Source organism: Otolemur garnettii, unplaced genomic scaffold, assembly GCF_000181295.1.
Source record: "Otolemur garnettii isolate 467f Iridium unplaced genomic scaffold, OtoGar3 scaffold00010, whole genome shotgun sequence".
NCBI lineage: Eukaryota > Metazoa > Chordata > Mammalia > Primates > Galagidae > Otolemur > Otolemur garnettii.
In genome coordinates this window covers 26297328-26312030 of record NW_003852405.1, presented here as the reverse complement: position 1 = coordinate 26312030, position 14703 = coordinate 26297328, and positions in this window count along the sequence as shown.

Genomic DNA, 14703 nt, shown 5'->3' with positions numbered 1-14703 from the left:
CTGGCCATTTTTTGGTTGCAGCCATCATTGTTGTTTGGTGGGCCCGGGCTGGATTCGAACCCACCACCTTAGGTGTATATGGCTGGCACCTTAGCCACTTGACCCACAGGCGCTGAGCCTGTGCTTTAATTCTTGTTCCCCTGCTTGTACTCTTCATCACTAAATTTGAGTGTGGGTCACCCCAGTATAGAACAACTCCAGAGGCCCCATTCATTCCCCGTTCAGTGTGAATGGTACTCCCTTCAACTTGCTTCACCCCACTTAAGTTTGCTGACCAATCTCTTTCCCAAAGACGGGTCTTTCCTAATACCAGGAACTGGAATCCAAGCCCTTGTTTATCCAAGATAAATTTTTGCTGCCATCACCCAGACAAGACATCCCAATTGCCTTCATACCTAAAGTTTATGACTCCAGGAAATAACATACTCTCGTACCCCAAATGGCTGGAGAGCACTGGGCACGTAACGTAAACTGCTCAACTTCACTGGCGGTTTAAGATGTAGGGAAGAATAAATCTCAACTTGCTAATGTCTCTGTTCATTTGGATAGCAGCAAATTATTTCCTCATGTAACAGGTGATAAGTTAGACAGTTTCCCAAAAAGCCTCAGGAACCACTGCTTTGAAAGACTGGTGAGAAAGACCATGACAGGCAACAAAATCACCGGCTTCTGAGAAGCAAAAGCATCAGCAGGCCCAACCAATGGGATAGGTAATGATGAGTAAAAGGTGGTCTTGTTTATGAGACAGGACTAGGTAAGCCATCAAGCCCAAAGTAGAAACCAGTGGGGCAGGGGGTTGTGAGAGGCACACCTGCTCTTCCCCACACAGAAGGAGCAGGAAGCCTGTGTAGGAAGTACTGCAGAAAACAGGCACAGCCAGGTGGACAAAATGCAATCACCTTTGCAAGATTTTAAGATGTAAGTAATAATAACTATATCAACTAATAATCTGTGGTTCTTAATTTCTTTAAGACTATTACTCTCTCACCTGAAATTAATTAATTAAATGGGCAAAAAAGCAATTCAAGTAGGCTAAAAATAAGTGTCATTCAATCTTTTTTTTATCTTTTAGTTTTCTCACTATTCCTCACTCACTTATTCTTTCTTCAATAATATTTAATAAATTCTAGACATGGTGGGAGGATTAAACTATATTAGTAAATTTGTTCCGTGCAGCTTGAAAATCCTGCCATTTTAATAGTCATATCACACATAACTCTTTGCCTACCGACGTTTCTCAAAATGTATGGCTTGCATATTGCAAGGTGTGAGATTTGTATTTATTTATAATGTTAAATTGTAAAACTACTTATCTGATAGTATGCCAAGTAACGCATTGACTGTGTTTTTTATTATCCTACAATTAGAACGAAGTACAACAAGTTGAACGAAATTCAGACAAAGAAGAGTTAGTGAACACACAACATAATTAGGAGCTTGGAAACCCTAGCCACCGTATGTTTTAAACCCATCCTGCGATGGGTCTGACCTTTTGTCATTCTCTCTCTCCGTCTGTGAGTTACAAAATAATGCCTTTTACCTACCGGCTTTAAAATGGAGATTAATGAGACAAAATTTGCGATCGGATCAAAGTGTACTAAATAAGTACTGTAATTCTCAGGGAAAATAGTATGAGTATTTGTAGCATATACAGTAATGAAAATGGAAATTATTTACTCTGGGGACCCTGGCCACATTATCGAGAAATTATTTGCATCCCGATGAAAGATTTGCATGCTAATGAGAATGTATTCCCAGAACAGCCTTTCCAAAGGTTTCTCCAGGGTTTTCCTACCAGGTATATATGATACAATGTGATACAAAGATATAAAACCTCAAAAGGTCTATGAAGTAAATTATTCTTTTCTTCTTTTGCAATATCCTTTTGGGGGATTAGTGGATGTTTTATTTTAAATTTGCCAGCTTGTTGCTAATGAATTGTTCTTCACTGTACGGGATTTTTCACCCATTTATTTATTTTACTTCTGAGATAACACTGCAAATAGTCACCTTCCTTAAAGTGAGCCAAAGGTCCTTTCTATCTGAACTCAAACGAATAAAGATTCAGTCTCCTGATAGAAGATAAAAAATACTGTCAGAATTCACTTCCCATTCTAATGTTCTGCATTTGACTTTTATCCGTATACAACCAAAAAAAGAAAACAGAAAACTCTTCTTTAGATTGCAAATAAGGCTCTGCCTATTTGAGTCCATGTTAATGCGTCTGTTCTTGTCTCAAGTAATATTCATTATTCTCATCTCCCCAGAGAGGATATTCCCAATGTCTACCTAGATTCAGTGACTGCAGAGAACGCACACATTTGATCTGAGATTCTGTAGAGATATATTGCAAATAAAAATAAGTGGATCCTCTCAAGGGTGTTCTTACACCAGCTAAAATATAACTTGAAAAGTTAGTGGGGAAAGGGTTAGTTCCCAGGAGGAGAGGCTGTTTCCCCACGCTTGCTTGTTGGAGGATGAATAGCTAATTGGAAAACTAGAAGTTCTGGGGATTTGCAAGTGGAACAGGTGAAAATGTAACTGGTGATAATTAAAGGCTAATTATCTTCAACCCACAATTGGCCACAGGAGGTTCCTCTGAGCCACATTAAAAGAGAGTCTAAGAGCGAGCGAGAGAGAAACATGATAGAAGGACCTACAATTCTTTTATACACCTGTGCTATCAACTATAGGTAGGAATTAAACCTGTTCAGTCGTTCATGGCTGCTGCCCACCTGATCCAACTCCCGCTTTTCCTCCCCAATCTGTCTCAAGGCTTCCTGTAGGTGACTCAGCTCAGCCTTAGAATTTATCCAGTCTAAAATCTCTCCGTTAATTAGAAAATACATACTCTTCCGATATTCTGAAGAAAGTGATTTCTGACGCCCAGTGACTGTGTTAACTCTTCCAGAAAGCTCAGAGATGTAAAGTTTAAAAGTTTCCTCTCTAACAATGGTCTGTGCGGCATCAAGGTCAAAGTCGACCCTTTTCACGTTTCAGGCTGCATTTGGTTTTCCGTGGACACTTAGGAGTGATCGCAGGAAACTTTCTCCTCCACCCGTGTTTTTCAACCTTTTTTTAATCTCACGGCGCACTTGAACCTATAGTTAAACTTCCACTGCACACTTAAAACACATTAATTTTTAAAAAGTAAAAAAAGAATATACTTACTGTGCTTTCAAAAATAATTTAATCCATGATCTTTAACATTTGTCCACAGCACAGCTAAGATCCACTCAGAGCACACCTGGGTGCCGCGGCACACCGGTTGAAAATCTTTATCCTTAGAAACTCCGCAGTTGGGCCGGGTGGAAAAGGAGGAGGGTGAGAAGGGAGAAAGGCTTGGGTGCCGCGGTCAGGCCGAAAGTCACCGCCGAGTGAGCGTTTTTCTGGGAAAACGAGGGAACCTTATGTATCGGTGCCTGGCTGCTTCCCCCTGAGCCTGCGAATCTGCAGGTGAGCTGACCGCCTGTCCGGGACCCTCTGCTCCCCGCGCACGGCCTGCAAGGTGAGTACCTGCAGAACGCCACCCTAATCGCAGGGAATCTCCCTCGGATCTTGCAAAATGGATCTGAGTGATGGGGATAATCTCTGTCAAGTGGGAAAATATTGTGGCATAAAACACAGAAGCGTGTCCACTACTGTGCTTTCCCCCGGGGAAGAAAGCCGGTGGGCGGTAAGAGCCTCCAGCCAGCAGGAGGGAAGGAACGAGAGAGGGGAAAGTCTTGCTGACTCTTGAGCCCCTAATATTTTTGGTTCCCGATGCGTCCGTCCTCCTTGTGGTTGGCTCATTCAACCCTTCCTTGCACCGTAGGCCCCACACTTCCCTTTTGGACTAAAATAATTCATGTTAGGATTTTGACATTTGGAACTGAAAGACTTCTGAATTAGTGGGACCATACCTACCGTGCATCTTACAAGGGTACATGCGAAATTTACTAAACATAAAATATAAATGTCTTAACACAATAACTAAGAAAATGCCATGAAGGCTATGTTAACCAGTTTGATGAAAATATTTCAAGTTGTATATAAAACCAGCACATCGCACCCCATGATTGCTATGATTTAATAAAAAAATAAAAGGCACATATAAGGGGACACAATTTAGGAACGTTAACCAGGGTTCCCTCAGTGCTGTCATGGCCCATCCACAGGCTTCCCACCGCCAACAGAGAGCACCACGTCTCCCCTTTTGCCTGGGCCCTGGTTGAGAGGAAAAAATGATACCCCAAATGGGTTTGGCCAGGTCTAAGAGACATGAGCATTTAGTACTTGCCGCCTGGTGAGTGTGAGCAGGTGCCAGAACTTACGGAGTAAACCGTGGTAGTTTAGCTATTCTGGAAAACAGGGCAGCTACTTATGAAATTAAGCAAGCATGACTTCCACCACCCAAAAATCTCATTCCTGAGGGTACACTCCAAGCACGCCAAGCAGTGCCTTGCTGTGGTTGCAACTGTGGCCACAGTCGAGTTTTCTGTCACCAGGGGAGTAAATGTGTTTAAGATGGACCATATGCAACTGCTAATATTTAGCCATTTTTGACTATAAGAAAATATCGATTTCATATATTTCAACCAAATACAATGTGGTGAAAATATACTATGTGGCAGAGTCAAACAAAAATCAGATTGTCCCACAGCAACATAGGAATTCCTAAAACCTTAAAGTAAGAAAAAGAAATATATTTACAGCATAATCTCCTTTATATGAAATTAAGAGCATACATAAAAATGCCAGGCACCTCTTACTGGATAGTGCAAATACGAGGATGCATATCAAACACAATGGGAGGAAATAGCAGTGAGGATCTAGGGAAAAGAAAAAAGCCAATTACACAGTAGAGATGATTTTCATGGCCCAGTGGGGAAAGTGTGCCATGGCCAGGGGAGAAATCGTCTCAATTTTCTGCACCCCAAGAGTACCAAGAATGGGGCGGCCAGAAAGCTAAGGAGAAAGGAAGAGGAAAGTGTTTTAGGGCAGCGAGAATCCTCAGCAGAAAGTTGAAAATGAGCAGGAAAAGTGTTTAGGAAGAAAGGTCTGAAACAATTCCCCAAGTCTTTCGTAAGACTCCAGGCAAATGACTATAATTTTTTAGAATGTTTTCCAGGCCTTCCAGAGGGCCAGAAGGGACCAGAATTGACTGAGACAGAGGAATTAGAAATGAGGCAAGTCTTTGTGGTGCCTGGGGGACACTGTCAGTGTACGAGCTGGAGCCTCTAAGCTGGGGCCATGGTCCCTGGAGGACGGAGGGCCCTGCTGCTGCAGGGAATGACAGTGGGAAGCATAGGCCTGACATCACAATTTTCATCTCTGCACAGTTAAGAAGAGGCCGAAGAATGCCCATGGTCAAGAAGGGGACCGCATCGTGCCATCCACACCCCATTGACATCCCATGCATTGCACTTAGACTAACTTAGGTGTAATTGGGGGATAAAAAAGAGATCAGTAAAAAAAACAGAAATGACTGTGTTACACTAATTTTTCTAAGTTTACTTGGTGAAACTTGAGTGGGTTTTGAACACAGAGGCTCAAATTATAAATTACGTTTAGTAAAAGAAAAACAGTGAAGATTCAACTTGACACATCTATGTTTTTGACTGAAATTTTACCATACGCACACACCCATGTCTACCAGTTACTGCCTATGCCTGATTTCAACTATGACGTTTATCTCTGTCTATAAATTTCCATGCACTATAGCTGGTACGTTTTGGCTTTGTGTGCTATGTCTTGGATCAAGAGAGGTTTTGGGTGTGTTAGAAACAAAGTTGGAGGTTTTAATTTAATAGACACACCACTGGTATTTTAAAATAAATAACACGTTCGTTAGAAACCGATATGTCAAAAAGCTAATTATTATTCTTGGCTGGTTCTTCACACATGCAGACTTTTTTTTTTTTTTTTAATGTTTTTGGAGCATACTTTGCTGTTGGAGACCAGTAGCTCTGCAAATGTGTGTAATACACTAAAGAAGAAAGAAGCCTCCTTTTAATTAATGGCACAGCTCTGACTTGATCTAACGAGAGCAGTGTAAGGGAGAGCCGGCAATGTCACCCCCCTTACAGACCACAGCGTGTCTGCCTTTTACACAGTCTTCTCAGGAGAATTCATCCTGCAGGATAGGGATTCTGAGCCAAAGGCAGAAACTTAAAGCCTTGAACTAAGGAAAAATTCTTCAGTGCCAAGTGGAAACTTTGGCCCTTCAAGTGTAGTATTTGAAAAAGTAGAATTGAATAGAAAAACAAAAGAACATCCCGAGAGATACATCATTGGTTGATAAAATTATATTCCACAGTCAAATCCATTTCAATCAAAATTCAAAGTGGAACTCTAATAGAAGGAACACATGACATCCAAGATGCTCCAGCGAAGTTTCTTTAGAAAGCAATCAGGAGCCCCAGTGCTCAGATCCACTCCAGGTCAAAGGACGCCCCCAAGGCTCTGTGACACTCAAGCACACTTTGAAATGACTGAGTAGGGGTAGTTGTAAAATATGATAACAAAGACAAAACTAATGCCTAAAACTATTTTTTTTTATTTAGATTTTACTATGTGCTGAAAGCTTAAATTGCATCACTTCTGTTAATTTTTCTAGAGGCCTAAATCCCCAAGTTACAGCTGGGCAAATTACAGTTCCAATAGGTTAAGTTAGTTGCCAATATTACTAAGCTAATTATTGGCAAAGTTGAGATGGAAACACGGGCTAAGTCTAGAAATCTGAGCTGTTAATCACTTACACTATAGACGTTTACATTGGGGGACTTCTTGATGGGTGAGTATGCTGATAGGCAGGGACAGAGGTGCTAAGGAAAGAACCCGTCTCCTGAGAAGTGGGGTTAGTGGTGCTTTCATTCAGCCCGTGTGATATGCCAAGTGACTGTGGGATTGCCACATGGACGCAGGAAACGGGAATACAAGAGAAGGGACAAAGATAAGAAGATACAGATTTGAGAGCAACATCTAGGAGACGGTTAAAGGCAAGACTGATATTATGTAGAAAGATAGTATATACAAGGTGAAATAGGTTAATAAAAGCTCAGGGACCATTAGCGTTTAAAGACTCTTGCAGGAAGGGAAGTAATTGAAAGAAATAAGAATAAATTTGCAGAAATCTGGAAAGAAGAGTATGGAATCACCATAAAGTCAAGGATATTTTTCTTTTCTTTTTCTTTTTTCTATATTAAATCATGGCTGTGTACATTAATGCAATCATGGGGTACAATGTGCTGGTCTTATATACAATTTGAAATATTTTCATCAAACCAGTTGACATAGCCTTCACGGCATTTCTTAGTTATTGTGTTAAGACATTTATATTCTACATTTAGTAAATTTTACATGTACTCTTGTAGGTGTGGTCCCACTGATTAACCTCCCTCCACCTATCCTCCTCCCTCCCTTCTCCTCCCTTTCCCCTCTCCCCATATTCTTGGGCTATAATTGGGTTATAGCTTTCATATGAAAGCTATAAATTGATTTTATAGTAGGGTTGAGTACATTGGATACCTTTTCTTCCATTCTGGAGATACTTTGCTAAGAAGAATATGTTCCATCTCCATCAAGGTAAATATGAAGGAAGAAAAGTCTCCATCTTTTTTATGGCTGCGTAGTATTCCATGGTGTACATATACCACAATTTATTGATCCATTTGTGGGTCGATGGGAACTTGGGCTTCTTCCATGACTTAGCAATTATGAATTGGGCTGCAATAAACCTTCAAGTATAAATATCTTTGTTATAATGTGATTTTTGGTCTTCTGGCTATATACCTAGTAGAGGAATTGTGGGATCGAATGGCAGGTCTATTTTTAGATCCCTAAGTGTTCTCCAAACATTTTTCCAAAAGGAACATATTAGTTTACATTCCCATAAGCAGTGTAGAAGTGTTCCCTTTTCTCCACATCCACACCAGCATCTGTGGTTTGGGGATTTTTGATATGGGCTAATCTTACTGGAGTTAGATGATATCTCAAAGTAGTTTGGATGTGCATGTCTCGGATGATTAAGGATGATGAGCATTTTTTCATATATCTGTAGGCCATGCACCTATCTTCTTCAGAAAAGTTTCTCTTCAATTCCCTTATGTACCCTGAGATGGGATCACTTTTTCTTTTCTTGCTAATACCCTTGACTTCTCTATGGATTCTGGTTATTAAACCTTTGTCAGAAACATAACCTGTGAATTTCTTCTCCCATTCTGAGGGCTGTTTGCTTTACTTACTGTGTTCTTGACTGTGCAGTAATATATTTCTGGTATTGCTTCAGTTAAGGATATTTTTCTTTTTCTGTTTTGTTCAGTGCATGTATACCCAGCATCTGAAATAATGCCTGGTACATATTAGAGCCTCAATAAAATTAGTCTTTGCTATTGAAATGACCAGGGTACATTATCTAGGTAGGGTCTCTTAAGGATTCTTAAAACACTCATTTCCTTATTTTTATGTTGAACATAATCTCTAAGCTCCAAAATTTTCAAAAGGAGATCATTTTCTGTGATTAAAAATACCAAATATTTCAGATATTTCTCCATCCTTATTTTCAGACTAGGTTTCTTTGGGGTTTTTAGGAAGATAATTATGCAACTTCCTATGACTGGAAAAGGATAATAACTTCAGAAATTTCTTACTAAAACTTTATTTCATCTTGAGACCCATGATGGAGTTAACTAATTGCTGAAGAAACAAAAAGGCATGAGCATTGTATTTGTAGCCTCATATTCGCCTACTTTTATGCACACCTACCTGGTTAGAGCATTTTCATTAATTTTTCAGTTGGCCTATGATTTATGAAGCAGTTAATATGAATTTAGGAATTATCTGCTTCCAAAAATGCATCATAATTTATGTCTAAGTAACAACTGTTTCAAAAAAGAAAGCCACAGTCATCACTCGGTTGTGTTGGCTGACAAACCTGGAGTAATTAATCTTTGTTTTCAGTGAATATTTTATTAAATTAATTTTCAAAAATATGTGCAAATTATAGTTTTAAAAAAAGCTTTTATGTGTGACAGTGAAATGTAATGAAATGTCCTTAGGCCCAGGCATGAGCACCTGCCAAGATTTGAAAAATCAATGGCTTTTTTTACTTTAACCCAAAGAAATCCAGGGGACTAGGAGTTGGCCAAATGAACAGACATGGGCATGTTTATTATTATATACTTGAGCGCATACGTATTAGTCACCAGCATTTAATGGCACTATAGCATAAAATATTTAGGCTTTAAAGAGAGACCAACCTGGGTTTGGATCCTATCTTTTCAACTTCCTAACAAGGTGACTTGGAATAATTAGTTGCACATCTTTAAGCTCTTATTTTTGCAATCATAAATCGGGGTTACTATAAGCTCCTTGATAGCATAAACTACATCTCTCTCATCCAATATTATTTACCCAACTCTTAAGATAGGAAGAAATTAGTCAGTACTTGTGTTGTTAGTTTGCTGAATGTGCGGGATAACAACACCCTGCTTGGCACAGCGAGGGCACTCAACAAATGCTATTTCCCATTCCTTTTCTACCTACACATTTCTTTTTCATTAGCCAATATATTTCCAAATATTGCTGTTATTGGAACAAATCTGCATGTTATGCTTGGATTGCTAGAATAATCCTCTCAATCCCCTAGCAGTTCTTTCCCGTTGGAGACACCATATCTCCCACTTTAAAACTATTATCATTAGTCACAATTTAATGCTCAGACACAATACTACCCAAATCATGTCCCCACTCCTCCATTCCAGCAGAAATTATTTACTTTGTTTTCATTCATTCACATGACACTCATAAATTCAGAGTTTAACCATCATAATAGAGTTGAGTTTTACCAGTGTTTGGGTTAAATAAATGACCAGGCATGGCCAGCAGCCTGCCTTTGGTTGATGCGGTAATGTGTGCCTCCCCCACTGTAAATTCTACGGATGATTCTGGTGTCAACAGCCAGTGGTGTAATGAAATACACACTGATTGTTATTGAAATTAAGACAACCAACAAGAAAGATTCAAAAGAAAGTTTATTATTTATTGTACATTAGAACTATTATAAAATTGAAGCAGTGACATGATTCAATTTAGCTTTGCATAGAATTATTGATCTTGATTTTTGCACAAAGAAGTCCTTTTGGGCTGAAGCTCGACACAGAAAATCAATTTGCTTAAAATGCCTCCTTTTATACATAATAGCTTACTCATCCAGGACTGAAATTCTGCATGTGAATAACACTGCAGTCTCCTCTTGCCAATCACTAGAAACGCTATGTAAATTATAATTGGAATATTATGGCAAAAAACCTAGAGGCCACAATCTTTCCACAAGATAATTGAATGTCAATAACGATCCAGGAAAACATTTAAAGCTGAACCTCAGCGTGAGTATAAATGGCCTTAAATTTAACTTTTAAAAAGTGTTCTTCTCTATTGTACACTGAACATTTGTCCAGGTATGGGGGAGTACAAGCAAGCAGCTTCCCACTGGAAGCATTCTGGCTCCATGTACAGGTGACAGGCTTGGTAATAGGAGGATGGCATTCAACTCTAGTTTCAAAAGTGTCACTAACAACAAGATTTTTTTGGCCTGTTATTCAAACTTTCTGAATCTAAGTTTTCTTGTGTATGAAAATCCCTCCCAAATCTAAAATGCTTCAATGCCACCAACAGTTATTACAAACTTTTTTTAAATTTGAAACTGTATTACTTAAATGTTATTAGATGTAAATAAAAGAAAAAGATGTATTTAGAATTTCAAACACAAGGTAATAAAATAAGAATTGAAGTGTCCACACAGAAAGATTTACCTCAGACTTTTTCAAAATGTATCTGGTATTATGTGAATTCAAGACAGTTTTCCTTTAGAAATTTTATTAATCAACATAGAAATGTAAGATTTATAGAGTATTTTCCATGTGATTTAGTAAGCAATGTGTTCATTAAATAAATTTTATGACAGAGAAATTTCCAGACTCTGACAAATAAGACTTTTTCTGTATTAGTCTTTACAGGTCTCCTATGAACTTCAGGATATTAACATGTATCCATGATTTTACCTATGAAGGTTTATATATAATTTGATAATTAAAATGTTGCTGCTATAGATATTACTTCATATTATGACAAAACTATGTTTTCCAGGGTCTTCTTAGTTCCTCCGGTATAGACCTAACTTTTCTTAGCATGTCACACAGGTTATATCTGGACTGTAAGGGAGCTAACTCAGATTCCATGCACAGATATAAAAATACGCTTGCTAATACTATGCAGGAGGGTTTCAATTTGCCTATGATCTGCTTCCACTCAATTTTCTTAAAGCTAATTTCAAAATCATTTTCCCATAAAGATTTAATTGGGAGTGTCTCTCCACTACAGATCTAATTATTTCCTACCATACCATGAACAAGACACACTTCCGGCCTAATATACCCTAAAGGATTTCAATTAATTCCAGCTATTGTGAAACATTAGGAAAGTAATTCCTAGGCATTGTGCAATGTGCCTTATTTGTATATATCTAAAGAAATGGGATCTAACATAATCATATTTTCCTGGAGGCCAAATAAAGGACATAGATGTGTTACGGAAAGACAAACCTTATAAGATTGAAATTTGTTTTTCCTCCAGAGCACAGTTTCTTCAAAAAACGTCAGAAATAAGGATTATTTCATTTCCGTATGCATACGGGGGAGTGACTAATCTTTGTAACTCTAGCAAATAATGATGCATTTTAATAAGGCTTTTAAAACTCTGAAATTAGCATAACATAAAAAAAAGAAATTAGACATTTTTATCAGTAACTACATGTAATAACTTATTAATGAGAAAGTACATTTTTCTAAACATTTATAATTTTCTAAATAAACCAATAACTCAGTAAACAAATTGACATAGTCTAATAGTTTAGCCCATACTTAATGAAATCTGCTGCATTTTCAAAATACAATGGAATTAGTATATAGAATAGAGACTATGGTCTCTCCCGAGTGACCTGCTAGGGGAATTTGGGGAAAGTTTTTACCTCTAAAATTTTAATGGCTTCTACTATAAAATGCAAATTGAAATAATGTCATCTTCATCACGGGGTTTCCTATACTGATTGAACAAGATCATGTGTGGATATTGCCAGAAAGGCCCCAAACATTACTCTATAAGGCTGAATGCAACAGTGAGCAGCTCTGACTTGGCACTCCCTGCTCTAGAGGTCTTGCTAAGTTGCAGGGAGACGTGTTCAAAGGGAGTACAGTCGCCTTAGCCCTTGACTGGTTCAAGTTCATCTATTGTGGACTTGAAAGATTTGAGGCTATCTCAAAACTGAATACCACACGGCCATGCTCTCTCACTTGTCCTTGACTCCAACAGTGGGAGTGTTGGGAGCAGATTCCCTGGACACACCTGGCCCACAATCTCCACAGTGAAATTCCTGCTCAATCATCGTCCAACGGTACCTTGTCTCCTGGAGTTCTGTCCAGTTGTACCTGGTCCCTTAAGATTTCATTTTGTTATTTCACATTCCTCTCCAGCAGGAAATTCATCTCTGTAGTTAACCCAATTCTCCTGATGCCGTTAAAGGTCATTGGCTCTCTTCTTTAAAACTGACATGGACGAGCTGGTCAGCATCCGTGGCATAAGAAGCTTCGATATGAAAATGCTACTACTCGGAATGCAATAGCAAATTTTCAGAGCCCAGCCTTACATAATTTAGGCATTGCATTGGGAGTCGTCTTACACTTAATTTTCAAAACAAAACCAAAAAAAAAAAAAAAAAAGATATCCACCCAGTCTCTCAGAAGTCTCTCAATGGGGGTGTTTGAACAGGCACGCAATCTAAATCCCTTTGTCTCCGACGTAAGCTATTTTCTCTTATTGTGCTCTCAATAGATTTGGAGAACAGCTACTTATTTTTTCCCCAGTAGTTTTTATGCTTCTGTAAGTTATTCCTCTTTTTTCAAAATCCGTTTTATCCTAGCCTCTTAAAAGAGCTATTTGCCTTCTTTAAATTTGTCTATCTTTATAAAAGCTTCAAAAATACACCTGTAAGTCTGTTTGCACTTTTTTCATTTAATGAAACACTGTGAGCGGATAATGTTCCCCTTCCTTCTTCTTGTGTGTAACTAGTTGTTCTGACGTATTCAGAATTATATGTACACATATTCCTGCTAAATATTATGTCAAGCACATTTCAGTTTTTAGTCGATGCTAATAGCGGCTCTTTATTTTCTGTGTTCCTCAACTATGTTTTCTTAAATCATTTTGCTGGGTTTTTTTTTTTTTTTTTTTTTGCAAGATCTGCCTTTGACAAAAACACATAGATCACTTTTAATTTATTTTACAACATATTCTTAGCTTGATTAATGTCATTCTCCTAGCTTAAAAATATTTCTTGATGTGTTCTAATATATCCTTGTTGGAATGTACTCTTTAGTTTAGAAGTGAAAAAAACATGCATTGTCTGTCTACTAGTAGACACACTTCAATCCCCTTGTAGCTCCAGTCTCCTGCTGGTTCATCAGAAGTAGAAGCATCAGGCCTAGTTCCACCCAATTAGCCTTTCCTGGCCCTCCTGACTGTTTGCCCACACCTACCACACTCCCCATGGTCCTGGCTTTCCTGTTGTCGTCTCCATTTTCAGGAGACTCATCTACACTCTCCCTTTCCACAGGTAAACAGAACAGAGCTGATCAATACCTGTCCCTTGAGTGTGTCCTTTAAACATACCTTAAACTGCGTATGACACTCTTGCTCTGAGTCGCCTGGAACCGGAGTTCACATAGCCGGTAGGTAGTCCAGGTGCTAATCAACCAAATCAACATCAACATAGAAAATGAGAAATGTTCACTTTTCCCTTTTCTCTCTTTTTGTGCTAATCTTCCTTAATTCACAAAGCATCCCCATTCTTTTATCAAGCTTCTAAGAAAAGCCTACAGAATTGTTTTCTCTTCTTCACTGTGACTTACCACTAAATCCACTTAGGTGCCAAATGCTGTTTTGTTGTTGTTGTTATCTGGTCTAAATACTTACATTGTTTTTTCCTTTCTCTCAATGCCTGCGTTTCTAGTCTTAATATTGGCTTTGATCTTTCATCTAAGCAAGCATACAATGAATATTGAAATGTTAATCCAATGCACTCCTCCGAATGCATTAACTTCCCAATTGTTTATTTTTGTTCCATTAATATACTTATTCTTTTTTGAACAGAATTTGTCAGCTTAAAACAATGCCCTTCAAGCTACTGTGTCTTAAAAATAATGCCATCGATGAAACTAATATCTTTTCTACCCTTTTTCCAATTAATTAATGGTTAACCTTTTATGTTATATTGTTTCTACATGGAAAGAATATAGAACTTGTCAAAGAGAAAAGTGTCAGAAAATTGAGTTTTGAAGATCTAGTTGGTCTTTGTTTGTGATTCATGAACCAGGAAGCATCCAATCTACAAACAAGGAAGGTGTTCTGATGAGCCAAACAGGAAGAGTGAGTTTTATAAGCAGAAACAAATAGGGGAAAGCAGGAACAAGGAACAAAGAGAATCTGGGACATTTTCTTACAGGGATGTAAGGGAAATTTGTTGACTAAATGGGATTTGGCTATTCTATCCCTACTGATTTCTGCAAAGGTCAGATCTTAACAAATAAAGAACTCAGGTAACTGGTAATGTTGAACTTCAGCATGAGTGGCTCTATCTGGGGACTCTTGTCCTTAAAAGTTTTTTTTTTT